The 14,052-nt window shown below is 42.4% G+C and overlaps 1 long non-coding RNA gene across 1 annotated transcript in view; it reads right to left on the bottom strand.

The window, feature by feature from the left end:
• The window catches only part of LOC128853000 (uncharacterized), a 321,305-nt gene that overhangs the window by 80,076 nt on the left and 227,177 nt on the right, over positions 1-14,052 (bottom strand). The window contains exon 2 of the long non-coding RNA XR_008451175.1: positions 11,729-11,838. This is a non-coding gene — a long non-coding RNA (uncharacterized LOC128853000). The remainder of the gene's footprint in view (positions 1-11,728; positions 11,839-14,052) is intronic.

Here is a 14,052-nt window from a genome sequence, read left to right as displayed (position 1 = left end):
TCTAAACGTACATAAGCAATAATTTAAAATAACTTTCAGGGCCTGCAGTGGCCTTCAGTAGGTAATAACTAAACCACGGTTAACTCAAAAATATAGTTGAATAGTTTTATATGTGACTGTCTTACTGGCTTCTTGTTAAGGAGAAACAACCACTTGAGGTTCCCAGGAGAGTTATGGCTGTGGAGGGAGTGAGCTATCTGAAACATAAGTTTTGTGCCTTATCAGACTTCTTTTAAATGGCTTTACTCAAAAATTACGTGGAGTTTTGGAATTTCCCCTCCTAATTCTCTGCCTGCACTTCTGGCCCTTGCTGTACCTATGTAGTTTCATCCCAGAAGGGTGCTGCAGACAAGTGTTGAACCTGCACAAAATGTTTCCAATTCAAAACAGTCAAAGTGCTATGCTATTTCCTGGGTTTCTGATGTTTAGAAATAAACACAGACAGTGCTTATTTAGGGAATTTTAAAGCATTTCTAAGCATGTCAGCAGCATACTCTCTCCCAAAGTGACGGAGTTTGCAACTATGTTTGGTAACTGAAAAATGCAGGCTTGGAAACATTATTTTAAAAGAAGGAAAAAGAATCACAGAATCACAGAACCACAAGGTTGGAAAGGACCCATTGGATCATCGAGTCCAACCATTCCTAACACTCCCTAAACCATGTCCCTAAGCACTTCATCCACCCGTTCCTTAAACACCTCCAGGGAAGGCGACTCGACCACCTCCCTGGGCAGCTGTTCCAGTACCCAATGGCTCTTACTGTGAAGAATTTTTTTCTGATATCCAACCTGAACCTCCCCTGACGGAGCTTCAGGCCATTCCCCCTTGTCCTGTCCTCTGTCACTTGGGAGAAGAGCCCAGCTCCCTCCTCTCCACAACCTCCTTTCAGGCAGTTGTAGAGAGTAATAAGGTCTCCCCTCAGCCTCCTCTTCTCCAGGCTAAACAACACCAGCTCTCTCAGCCGCTCCTCGTAAGACTTATTCTCCAGCCCCTGTCCTGCATGGAACACTCACAGAAGCCATATGTTTAAACTGTGGCACCCCCGCCAGTCCCTGGGGACAGCTGGGAGCACAAGTGCCCTGTGACCCAGTGCCAGCCCTTACCGGCGCTGGTTGTGGCATCTCCCGAATCTCAGCCAGCAGGCAAGCACTGGTATACACGTACCCTCAGGTCTTTCCCAGTTTATTTCCCCAGCTTTCCCAAATCTCCAGCTCCTTCCTCACACATCTTATTGTCTCTTACTTCCCTCGCTGGAAGATATTTTTTCCCACACTTCGCCTAATACTGTGCGTAAAAACTCCTTAATCTTCTTGTGCTTTGATGCTATGTTTTGCTCTCACCCAGAGAACAAATTCTAATATCTAAATTTCCAGAATTATTTTGTTTAATCATTCTCTACTTCTTATCTTGCCTGTCTTGACTTCCTTCTTAAAAGCCCTGATTTGCTGCTTCTAAGATTTACTGCAACATACAAATTGTTTCTATTTGTATCTGCACATGAAGTCAGTTGTGAAGTGTGTCTTGGGAAAATTTGCTTTAAAAACATAATATGAAAATAAACAATATCAGGGAAAGGCAAGCTGGCTTATTGTCAATACATTTTCCACCTTAGGAGGTTTTTTCTTTTTTTTTTCTTTCTTATCTGTACATCATTTACATTATTGTCTTTTTCTGGGAATCACTCCAATGGTGGGACTAAAAGGTCATAATTTGATGGAATACAGTGACGGTGATGCTGGATAAAATGTGCACATGCTGTTCCTTTCAGTTAATGATACTGAGATAGCAGGATGCTGGAGAAAATGGATGACCTACTTTTATCCTCTGCATTAGAGATACATTTTACAAGGTCGTAGGACTGTTTTGATAATATTTGTAAAATCCAAAGGAGGTTGTACCAATATCAACTCTGTGACTTCCATTTAGACCGGTAAAAGTAAAATCAGAGTTACAGAGTAAAGATAAGAGGAAAATTATAAATATAGTTGTGTCTGCGGCACAGCTCCACCCTGCTATTCTTGGGAAACCCCATGTCCAACTCTGCTATGAAAGGGCATTCAGTCATCCTCAACTGCTTTTAATTATATTAGCAGTGTTATTTTAGCTGTTATCATCTAAGGATATGACTGAAGCAGTATATTTATAAAGAGAAGTAATATCATTTGTTGGACCAGCTGACACACTGACAAGGTTTTTTGGCATACAAACCTGAAAAAGGGTTTGTGTGCCTGAAAACATAGTTTTGGTTTTTTTTTTTCCTAAACGATCAGTTCATTCCAATAAATAGTATCACCTCTCCCTGTAGACTTTGTCTCATTTCATTATACTTGCATTGAAAATAGGTAAACCGAATTGCATAAGGTAATTTGTTTTGTCCCCAAACCATGCTGCTAGCTCTAGCCGGGGCCTTCTCTTTCCAAACTGCTTGAAAAGACCTAGAGCTTGAGGTTGCAGTTATAGATTAACTCTACCAGAAAGAGCACAGAACATCAGACTTTGGGTTTTGAAACAATTTTTGTCTCTGAGAGAGAGATCTGAGGCTCACAAGGATTGTGTCTACATGCACTTGTGCAGGGGCTGCCCTGGCTTGAGGGGTGCAAAGTGACTGATGTTGGTGCTGGCAGTGGGTCTGGATGGGTCTCAGGTCCGATCCGGCGTGGCGGCTTCTGTATCTCCACCTTACTGTATAATTATTTTCATACTGACTCATTTCTCTGTCTGGAAGAAATCCGAAGCAGAAGCCCCAAAACATTTGAACTCTTATTTCAGCTCAACACGAGCACGAGGCATCTAAATTGTTTGGCCAAAATAATTTCTTACCAAGTTTCCAGCCAAATTTGCAGGCTCAAGAGAGCCCATGAATCACAGATAAGCAGCCATCCATTTGCTGCGTAACTTTGCTTCTAATTACTAATGGGCAAACATAATATTTGGAGTCATTAATTGGTCAAAAATAACACTGGGAATTCAGTGCAATGGGATCAATAAAATAAAAGTACTCAGTGTATGGGCAAAATGTAAGCTGCTTGGCTAGCAACATGAAAATAATTTTTAATGCTTCCTTGTACCATGACTGCACAGTGTTTTATTTCATGTTTTACTTAAAACATTACAGAATGGCTTTGTTTTGGTCACATGCACAGTGGCCTTTTCTTAACATTTATTCCTCAGGAGTAAGGGTTTTATTTAATGTAGCCTTTGCAGGCTGAAAGGATTAATCTTTTGCATGCCTTCTTCCTTGGAGAGTTTTTTAGAAGGAATATATTCGTTTCATAGCTTTCTGAGTATATCTTTTGGTATAAGTACTTGCTCCCTGTCTTCCCTTCTCCCCAGGTTGTTTACTTAGGGAATAAAACTTGACCTTGACTCTAGTGTTCCAGACTGTACAGTCAGCAGAGAGTAAGGGGAAAAATCAATGTGAACCGTATTAGACAAGTAGAAGAGAAGTACCTAAGTGCTGGGAAGTCATCCTGGGAATGGAAACAACTGAGGTAATTCTTAAAGGTGTATCTGAAATACATCCTGCTGATGCAGCTCTTGTGGTTAAAACCCCACATCTCACCTTCTCCTCTCTGCACTCTTTTTCTCCCCAGCTGTCTAACACATCCTTGTGGCCATAAGACGAGTACACACCAGAGCCCTCCCGGGGTACGCACCTCAGCCAGCTGGGCGTGGGAATCAGGGGACAAAGCAGTAGCTCTTGTCTTCACCTCCCACTAGCTCTGCCTCTGCATCTGCGACTCTGGATATTACAGGGGTCCCGTTACTATCTCCAATAAAAAAATAGGTCAAATGAATCAACACCACAGGTGAGAAAGGACAGCTCAGCAGAAAAGAGATGTGACATTGTCAATGAGGATGCCAGCAAGTGATAGGATGGAATTTGTCACTGGGGGACTCACAAAGTAACCTGTCTGTACTGTGTTTCAGGATAAACTCTGCTGTTTCCTTGCCATTTCTCAGTTTATGGAGTGAAATCCTGTCTGAGCTGCCTCAGCATACAGTTGGGACATAGAGGTCAGGAAAGCAAAGTCAGACTTCATCTACCAGACATGCTATTCCAGGAAGCTGTGCGGATCATTGCCGTTTAAATGCAAATCATGTTTGGTTCAATATATTTAAATACTGGTGAAAAATCCTCAGCAATAATAGCAGACTGTTAATACATATGTGAATGAAATTTTTAATTAATTAGATGGCATTAGAGTACCAGATGTGTTCTCAAAACAGCTCAAAAGTACTCCATTAAAGGGAACAATATTTAATAGGAAAAAATGCAATAGCATCCCGAAGTCTTAATTAAATCCTTATACCTTTATGGCTTTTGCAAGTGTTTTTACTCATAATTTAGTCTGCCAGGGAATTGCATCACTGGTGTGTTCTGCAATAGAGGTGTGCCCTAGGAAGGGCACCATCCATCAGGCTTGGGTTTTTTCCTTAGATTCCCGTTCCCCTTCTTAAACAAGGAACTGCTGAAAGACTTTGGGAAAACTGCCTGTCTTTCCCTTGAAAAAAAAGACTGGAGGAAGGATGAGAGGATGGAGGAGAAATAGCACGAGGTATTCTGGCCCTCATCTTGCCATGGGTGGAGGCTCTATGTGAGATGCAGTCTGTGCTGGAGGCCAGCAGCACACATACAACGAGATTTTTCTCCTGTGATGGGAGCAAAGTGACAAATTTATTCATTCCATAGGATTATCAGGTTGAGATTTCCATAGCTGGAACCTTTGAGGTCACCTCCCAAATATGGTACATGAAGGTCCTGACCAGCAAATGGCCCAGTGCAAAGAACCTGTGAGATTAATGCCCGGCACGTGAAATAGATGACTTGTGTTAGCAGTAATGGCCTTTTCTCATATAAATTAGACCCGCATGTGTACACCCTTATTTGTAAATAATCCAGAGATCTCATCAAATAATTTCCAGTTTCCTTTTATGCAATGGTAAATTAAGCAGAAGACGGCTAAAGTGAACTTCAAGATGAAGCCCTCTAAAAAACATGCTGTTGTGGAAAATCATCATTTAGGGTAACTTGAGAAGCCAGCTGGTAAAATTCAATCACTTTTTCCAGGGCATAATAATTTACAGACCCTGTCTTCAGCATGAATAATCTCTGTTAGCTTCCCCTGCCTTTAAAATCAGGTTCCACTAATATTTATTTATCATGCTTTCTCAGGACCACACAAATTAGAAAAAAAATACCATGGCATTCTGTTTTCTATTTAAGCATGTAAAGCAAGTATGTATAAAGTCTAGCATTAAAACTTTCAGCCATGGTTTTATTTACATAACTGTTTCAGAGTTACTGCCTAAAGCCACGCTCTGTACCAACAGGGCTTCTTCAGTACTACCGTGTTATAAATACTAATAGTAATAATAGTGAGGAGTCCTTAAGTTATTTTATATCTTTCTTTAATTTTGTTCTTGCAACACGATGTCAGGACATTTTATCTGAGCTGATAGGAAGAAGGGATTTTGATTTTCTTAAGACTGTTGGCTTTTTCTCATCGAATTTTATGCCAAGGGCTGGTATAAATTGTGCCAGGAGCACAGCACAGCACAGGCATGGCCAGGCTGCACCGTGCTGGGGCTGTGGCTGCAGCAACGCTTGCTTGCTCAGACAGTTCACAGCAGGGACCTTGCCTGAAAACTCCATATATTTTTAGTTGAGCTATGTGAGGGATACAAGTAGGGCATCGGCACTCAGCAGAACCATGCAGACAGGTTTTGCGTACAGAGCAAAACAGGAGAATGGGGGGGAGGGAGTGGGGTTGGGGTTTTTCTTCTTTTTCTTTGATTCTCCTGACTTTGCACAAAAAGTTGAAAATTAGGTTTTACTCAGTGAACTTACATGAGTTTGCACAATAGATGTGAGAGAGGAAAACAGCCTGTTCAGAGCCAGAGAGGAGCAAGCAGTTCTGCGCTGGCCGGGTCTGCATCGCCGGGCAGGTCTGCATCGCTGACACTGTTGGCAGGACCAATGGCCACACCGGGGGAGAGGCAGAGAGCTGGGATGGGAAGAGGATTTGGCACCACCCTCGAGATATCCTCTTAGGGTTCATGGCTGGGAAACTGAGCAGGGAAATCAGCATTACCTGAGGCGCTCTCTAGCCTTGTTCTGTGGTTTGGAAAACAATTTGAATGGAAAATGAAGAGAATTTGAGGCCAAATCAGAAAAAGAGTATGGGACCAATACAACAAGAGGAGAAGAAATGAAAGGAGTGGAGTCTAGGCTTGAAAACCTCTTCAGTTTTTATCCACCAAAAGGAAGGATTTTATTTTCTCTGGAAGGAGACAAAATGAACAGCAGGGACTACCGTTGTGGTAAGAACATCAGGAGATGTGCTAGCTGCAGCGAGAGCTCACTGGCAAGGATAGCAATGGCATAATTTGCAGCAACGTCTGCAACTGGCCCAGCAACAATCTCTCCTCATTAATTAGCAGAAGCGGTGGGTTTGCCAGACAGTTCTGTTGGGTTTTGCCTTACTACTGTACCCCTGAGCTAATGAGCCATCCTCTTTCTTTCCTGCTGAGTGAAGTATATCTGGTCTGACCGCAGAAAGGGCACAGAAATCCAGTGTGCATCACAGGGGGTGACAGAGCTAACCATCATTTCGTGTCTATAAACTGTGGGTCATACTATAACCACATGATACAACAGCAGTGGGCTGCAGGCCTATGGAGACAATAGCAGAGGTTCATCAATGACTCCCATGTCTCTCCCTGTGCATCTAATTTTATGCTGCAAGGTATGCAACCATGTATATATGATTCTAGCTTCCTGAATTTATTTTGGATTATATGTCATTTATTCACAATTGTGCCTAGGTCCTCCAAGCTGACAAACATGTCTTTTCACCTCGCTTTATTTTCTCTGCCTGAAAAGAACCACGACACCGTCCTTCATGAGTGCTTTGGTTTCCAGCAGTGAGATAATATCATAACTCAGCTTTGCTTATCCCTCATTTCTACTATAAAGTCCATCTATACAAGAAAGCACCATGTGGTTCAGTATACAGGGACCCCCTGGCACCTTTGCCTAGCCGTTACGTGCCATCTCCATTGAGCACCGTCCTGTTGGTGAATTACTACAGCTATGGAGAAATTAATACCGGGCGGAGGAAGGCGGTGGCCTTTAGCAGGTCTCTGGCAAGCTCAGGTTTCTTTTCCAGGATTGCATTTATGATCAAATGCCAACTTCTGGACATGGCTAAGCGGCTGCACGCTGTTACCTGGGGAGCTCCAGATATTGGTGCAGGAGAGCTTCTAGCAGGTCGTGGCTGCCCAGCCCCATTGGCCATGCAGGCAGGATCCTGTTTGCCTGCACACAGTGTTGAGACTCACACAGTCTTGCTCAAGTCATTTCATGCGCAGTTTAATTCTTTCCATAATGGGGAGGGGGACTTATTCCAAGAAAACCCGATCCAAAATGATCAAGGTGGCTTAATAACACAAGGCAAACAGCAGTGCTATGGCCCTGCTAGACAATAGCAAAACACATTCGGATACGCAGCTCAGACCATGCTGCATTACACATGTAATTAGGTTGTTTCCATGGTAATGATCTAATTATGGTCTTCTTGGCTTTGTGTAATCACATTTGCTGCATTTTGGCAGAGCTGTTTTCCTTATTTTTGAACTGCAACACTTGGCAAGATAGTCTTTGTAAAGCTGAATAATAATTTTGCTTGATGGAAACCGACAAGTCTGTGAGTTTTTATTTAAAGCAGTGTTGAAGATACAAGACAAGACAAAACTATATTTATATATATAGCATATATATAATATATATGTATATATAAAGGATTTTTATCCCTGTAATTTCTATTCCTCCTTCCTTCCTACCTACTTCTTTTTTTTTTTTTTTGCAAGTGCTTAAAATAATGAATGGTAGCAGTGGCTCCCACGTGGGACCTCTCCTCTGTTCCCGGCATTAGTGATGGACTGACCAAAGAGCATGAGAATTCACCTCTCGTTGCCATATTTTCCCTTTCTGAGTTAAAGACACCAACATCAGATGAGATGTATATGCAAAATTATATTACTTCTACTAAGCTATTTCAGCTCCTGGTAAGCATGATGCCTTAGAGACAGGTGGTGAAATTCTGGCCCTGTAGAAGACCAAGGGCAAAAATCTTGTGGATTTCCATAATGCTGCAATTTCCCATATGTCTGTTAAAACATCTCAGAAAAAAAAAAAACCAGATACAGAAAGGACATGGACCAGCATGGACCAATATGGATTCTCCACCCTGCTGCCCGAGAGTAAGGTGGTATTAGGCTTCGGTGACACGTCTGATGTCTCTCTTCAGCTGCCATGGCAATGCAGCAGAATTTGGTCGTGGGATTTGTTGTTGTTGGCTTATTCCTCTGCATTACAGGGCAGTTTTAGGGAGGTGCAGAGATCAAGGCCCTACTACAGCGAATGCCCATAGGGATTTATGATGGTCCACGTTCTGTTACGCAAGAGAGCTGCTTATTATAGCATGAATTCTCTCCTAAGGCATCTCTCTCTTTGAAGTCAGCTGCAAGATCTGGCTGTTAGCTATCGCTTATAAAGATTTCTAAAGCTTTCTTGCAAAACAAAAGATATATTTCTAGCTTAAGCAATAAGGAATCTGGGGAAAGATAGGAGATGAAAGGTCAAGCAAGAGGAGTTTGTAAAATCACACTGGAGCAGAACTGCAAACCGCAGTCAGACAGGAGCTTGTATTGCAATCGACATGGCTAATCATGGAAAGGTTCGTGATCAGAGTTGCCATGACAATAGGAAACACCTAAAAAAGATCTATGAAATGTTATTTCAGCATCAAGCCAAGAAGTTAAGCCAAATCCTACACTCTGGTTAGTCCTATGAGTCAGTAGCTTTCATAGTAGTATTGCTAAAGGAAGGATTTGGTTTTCTGACTTTGAAGATTTGGGAAAACAGGTATGAAATATAAATTATGATAGAAAAGTTGTGCCATAAAGAATTCACTGTAGAAGGATGTTGGAAGTATTGCAAATACTGCTTACAATTCTTGCTTAAAGTACTGAATATACACACAAGACAACTGAGTCTTCTGATTTTGATGGACAGGTGGTTTTGGCTGCTTTCTGAATGAACACAATATAATGTCCACTCTACACTCCTCTAGCGTCTAGGGACCGAAGTTTTTATCTCTAAACCTTTACAGAGAGATTTCAAATCCAAACTGAGTGACACTGAATTTCAAGGACCCAGCAAAATAATTCACTTCTGAAAGCAGTATTTCCTGAAGATATCTCAGGTGAGAAGAAAATCTGGTGTTGCCATGGTTTAGAGTGAATAATGATGCAAGGGTGGGGGAATGTTTCTTCATTTGGTGCATCACTGAGTATAGGATTCCTGGATCTTACAGCAGGACCAGACACTGTGTCCTCTGCTCATTTTTTTGTTTGGTTTGGGTTTTTTTCCAGTATTGACTATGCTGTTATCCCAGAGAAATTATGTTGTGCTATTGAGCCATAAGCATTCATGTTATGTTCTGCAGAGAATAAAACTGTGATTAGCTATTGCCACTTGCCACTTAAGTTGTAGCACATTGACACCTCTCAAATGCCAAGATACACCCAAATAAGGCCACAACAAACACTTGTGTATGGACATACGACTGCACAGCTGTCATGGTGCAAGTCAAACAGCAATGGAGTGAGGTGGGATTTCAGGTCTGTTCTGTCGCTGCTCCTAGAGAAATGAAGACCTTTTCTGAGGACCCTTCAGCAGGTCACAGCTAATAGACTTCCACAACTTCCCTACAGAGCAGGTTAGGTATGAAACATATACTGTGCTGAAACATTTTTCTCTATTGATATACAGCCACCTCCTGGATGGGATGATATAGCAGATAGTAAACAGGTAACAGTCTTAGGAAGATATTTTGTACCTCAGATACCCTTCCCCTTCCTCCTCGCCTGCTTTTTCAGCCAGTCAGAGGGAGGAAGAGGAGGGTAGCAAGCAGCTGGAGGTCAGTGTTCCCAAGACTGAGAGAGAACAAGCAGTGTGGCTGGTGAGGATCAAGCTGCAGCAACCCTGCTTGCTCCAGGCTGGTGCTTCCCAGAAACATCACATCACCAGCCCCTCACTGGAAACCCTACAGAAAAGCCTTCAGCTGAGTGGCAGCCCAGCTCCACCAGCAAGTGCCTGTGTGTGAGGAGTGAGCTTCCTGAAGGGGATGGGTTGGGTCCTCCCTGTATTTTGTCCTTGTAAGTACAGCAGCGCAGTACGGGATGCACAACATAACCATGAGGGGTATCCTCTTCCACCTCCTGCCTCCTTCCTATTTAAAAGCTTAGCAGCAGAAGGGACAGGCTTGCCTCCAGAGAGAATAATGTTATGTTAATTAGAGCCCTGTTAGCTGAAACTGCTGGTTCTTGTACTTGGCTCTGGTTGTGGTATTGGAGAGCATGGAACAGCATATTTTACTGTGAAGGCTGCACAGATGCCACTGCTGTGCAAAGCCTTACCTTCAAACTGAAGTAATCACCATCTCTTGCCTTCAAAGTATTGCATGCTTGTAGAACTAAAAGCTGAGCTGAGGAGCCTGTCCTCCTTTTCACACGTCTGTGAATTTCATTAATACCACCAAAGATTTTACATTTACTTGCAGAAGATACCAGACTCCTCAATTTATTCTGCCCTTGTTTCCACCTTTTATAACCCAGATATTTGCACAATACAGAGCAGCAATGCCAAGTGCCAGGTGCCTCCCTTCCTGCTGCACAGGCTCCATATGCTGCCTATCTGTGTCAATCCCAGGGAGCTCTGCAGTTGCAGGAGGACAATTTTCAAACTGTACGTATGTAAATTAGAGCTGACACTCAGCAGCTTTAATTCACGGTCTGAACCTGATCCTTGCTTGCACCCTACCCATCAGATAACCTTAACACCACAATCAATAAAGCCAGATAATTACAACTAGTAGGAAAGCTAAGTGTATGTTTCCAGCTTTTTTCATCAAAACAAAGCCCTGGTGATATGTTCCTGCCAAGGCTTATACAGTTCTGCTTTATTACACTGGGAGCTCACACAAGCCTAATACTGTATAATACTTTTTACACAAACACTTTCAAGGAGAAATTCCCTCTTATCTAAATCTAGCTCATCTATCTTAATATGAATCTGTAATTCTGAATGTGTAAGGGGGAAACTGTACCTCTGTTTCCCTTTTGATCTACTGCCAAATCCACTGATGTCAACAGACAGAATGAGAGTGATTGAGAAAAGTGAAAGACTGGCCCATTAAACTTCAGATATTTTACCTCTGGGTTTCACTAGCTAAAGCTGATTGATATAATTTCCCACTTCCTCCTAGACACCCCAGATCCTATTTCTCAGCCTTATGTTGCCCTTTTGCTCTGTACATATTAGCTTTGCTAGTGATTGAGAGAAGTTTGTCCTTTGCAGACATCACCTTAGGAAGAAATACTGGCAAGCAGAAAGCCATTTCGTACTGCCTTGGGAAGCACAAGTCAACTTAGAAACATCCTGATTTCCTGTGTCATCTGGAGCACCAAGGAGGACAGTATCTCTGACCACAAAACATTGACTCCCAAGCCAAAAGGACATGGGATCACTCAATGTAAAGTCTCAAGTGAAACATGGGCATTTTTATGATTTTCACTTTAAATTATACAGAATCAAGAAGGAATGGGTCAGGGTACTTTGATTAGTACCTAAGCAGCAGCTCAGTGATAGATAAATCTCACCTCTGTGCAGTGGAGCAATGCAATTAGGTAAACCCTCTTCCTCTGAAGCGTAATGTCTGTCTCTGACTTCTGACTTCTAGGACATCTGGAGTCAAACAACAGTAGTAACCCTGCAAAGGAAAGGAATCAAGATGACTGCAATCATTAATTGCACTGCTATAAATTCTCTAGTGTGGGAAACTTTCATGTGTGCATGTAGTTGTGAAGAAGCCATCGTGAACATGGTCTGTAGCACTCACACACACACACACAGACATCAAAAGAATGCACTTGGTGCACGTGGCATAATTCATGTCTTTTCTTGAAGGCTGTCACAAATCTGAGATGTATTGGGTGAGAAGAGTGCTAGGGTAGTTTTTTAATTAGTCCACAGTTCAGCTGCATTGTAAAATTCATGCTCTGACGTTGCATCCAAAATTTATAACCTTTTAAATCAAAGGAACATCTCAGGCTCTGAGTTTGTGCTAATCGGAGGTGTTAATGATAAAAGCACAAGCCTGAAAAGGGGACATTAGACAATTATTCACAATATTCAGAACTGTTTCTCAGGCCAATGTGCTGCCCTATAAAAATTAATCTGGAAAATATATGGGGCTCCAAGCTGTCTCGCTCGTATCTGTTATCCGTCTGGTGCCACTGGAGGTGGTGTGATGGGAAAGCTGCACTTTGTCCATCTGTGGAGGATGCTTCCCAGGCCAGCTTTTTAAATAAGCAGGGGCTATAGAGTCCTCAGCTCAAGCACATCCATCCTGGAGAAGAACAGGTCTTGGTGAACACACCCAGGGCTCAGCAGCCTTTGTGAGCCCTAGACACAGAGATTAGGAGGACAGGTATGGTACGGGCCTGAGAGGATTTGGGATAGTGTACTAGATGACCGTGGCTCTTGGCCATGTGGACATTTAGCTTCAGTGAGACATACATTGCTGTCTCTTGGTTTCTTGGCGGTTGTTGCCAGATGTGACATAACTTTTGCTAGGACAGGAAGGAGAAAGACATCATCTTCAAAGTGGTCTGAAGAGATGCTGGGTGCTTTCCCTAGACACAACCGTTCTCTGCAAAAATATGCGTTATGCAGTTGTTCCTTTGCTGCAGGACAGTTATACTGTGTTGCTTTTCAAACTTCAAAATGCTACTGAAGTTGATGGCGAAAGCATAGCCAGACAATCTGGTATCAGTCAGGAGAATGGGCCATCGTGGGGGTGGTGTAGCAAGTGTCATCACTACCTGAAAAGTAATTTATGCAAAAAGAGAGCCAATATGTGATTGACAGGCAGTTGTTGGGAAACATTTATAAATATTTAACCTTCTTTCTTCCCCCAAATCAATTTGTTTTCAGTTATTTTGATAAGTTTATTTTCATTTTTGTCCAATTGCAGACTCTTTTGCAATGAGCTTTCCTTTCAAGCCACACGCGTCTTTCATATTGAAATTTTTAATTTGGGAAATGTCTAAAGGCGCATTTCAATCACTGAAAACCCTTTTCCTTCAAAAATATGGAAAAATATTGCTTAAAGCAGCCACTTAATGTTTCAGTGACTGCTATTCCTAAGCACAAATGTAGAAAGAGTCTTAAATACCACTACAGTGAGTCAACCTGGAAATACGTTGTTCTTTAGGGTAGTACCCACGGTAAGTGTCCAAAGAGAAAGGCACAAATATACGAGACTGAATTTTGACCCCAGCTATATTCTTTTTCTGTATTTATTACATCTGTATCCATACTATGAATAGTAGATTAGAGTTTCCCAAATTAGAAAGACCTCAAATAGTTTACAGGGCCACTGTTTGGTTTGTTCATTTGCGTTTCAATCAGCCCCAGATGGAAAGGCTGTTCCCGCTGTGTCAAGGGATTCCGGGCAACTGCACTGCAGACTGTGGCCACTGTGGGTGAATACGACTTTGTTTGCAAAAAGTACTGAAACTCCCTTGTTATATTTGATGATGTCTTTTCTTTGCGATTAAAAGACTTCTCAATATCACCAAAGAAAAGGAAGATTTTTGGTGGATACTTTTCCATATTTTCAGTTACCCTTTCCATTTTCAGAAAATAGTTGTAAGAAAGACACATGTAATGCTTTGATATTTCAAAGGTTGTAGCAGCCCTGCTCCTGCAGGTCTATGCGTCCTGGGAAATGCCAGCTGCCTCCAGGGCATCTCAGCCTGCCCTGCTTGAAGGTGATGGAGCAGGAAGATGGTTGCAGGCTCCCAAGATCCCAGCCTGTCCAGAAAACCCAGCCTGTGTCCTGTGACACACTTCTGCCTGGGAAGGATTTTGTCTCCTTGGGGAAGGACCAGCAGAGGTGTGGGGTTTGGATGCTGTTGGC

This window comes from Cuculus canorus, chromosome 9 (assembly GCF_017976375.1).
Source record: "Cuculus canorus isolate bCucCan1 chromosome 9, bCucCan1.pri, whole genome shotgun sequence".
Classification (NCBI taxonomy): Eukaryota; Metazoa; Chordata; class Aves; order Cuculiformes; family Cuculidae; genus Cuculus; species Cuculus canorus.
Note: the sequence above shows the minus strand (reverse complement) of the source record. Positions and strands in the feature narration are given on the sequence as shown.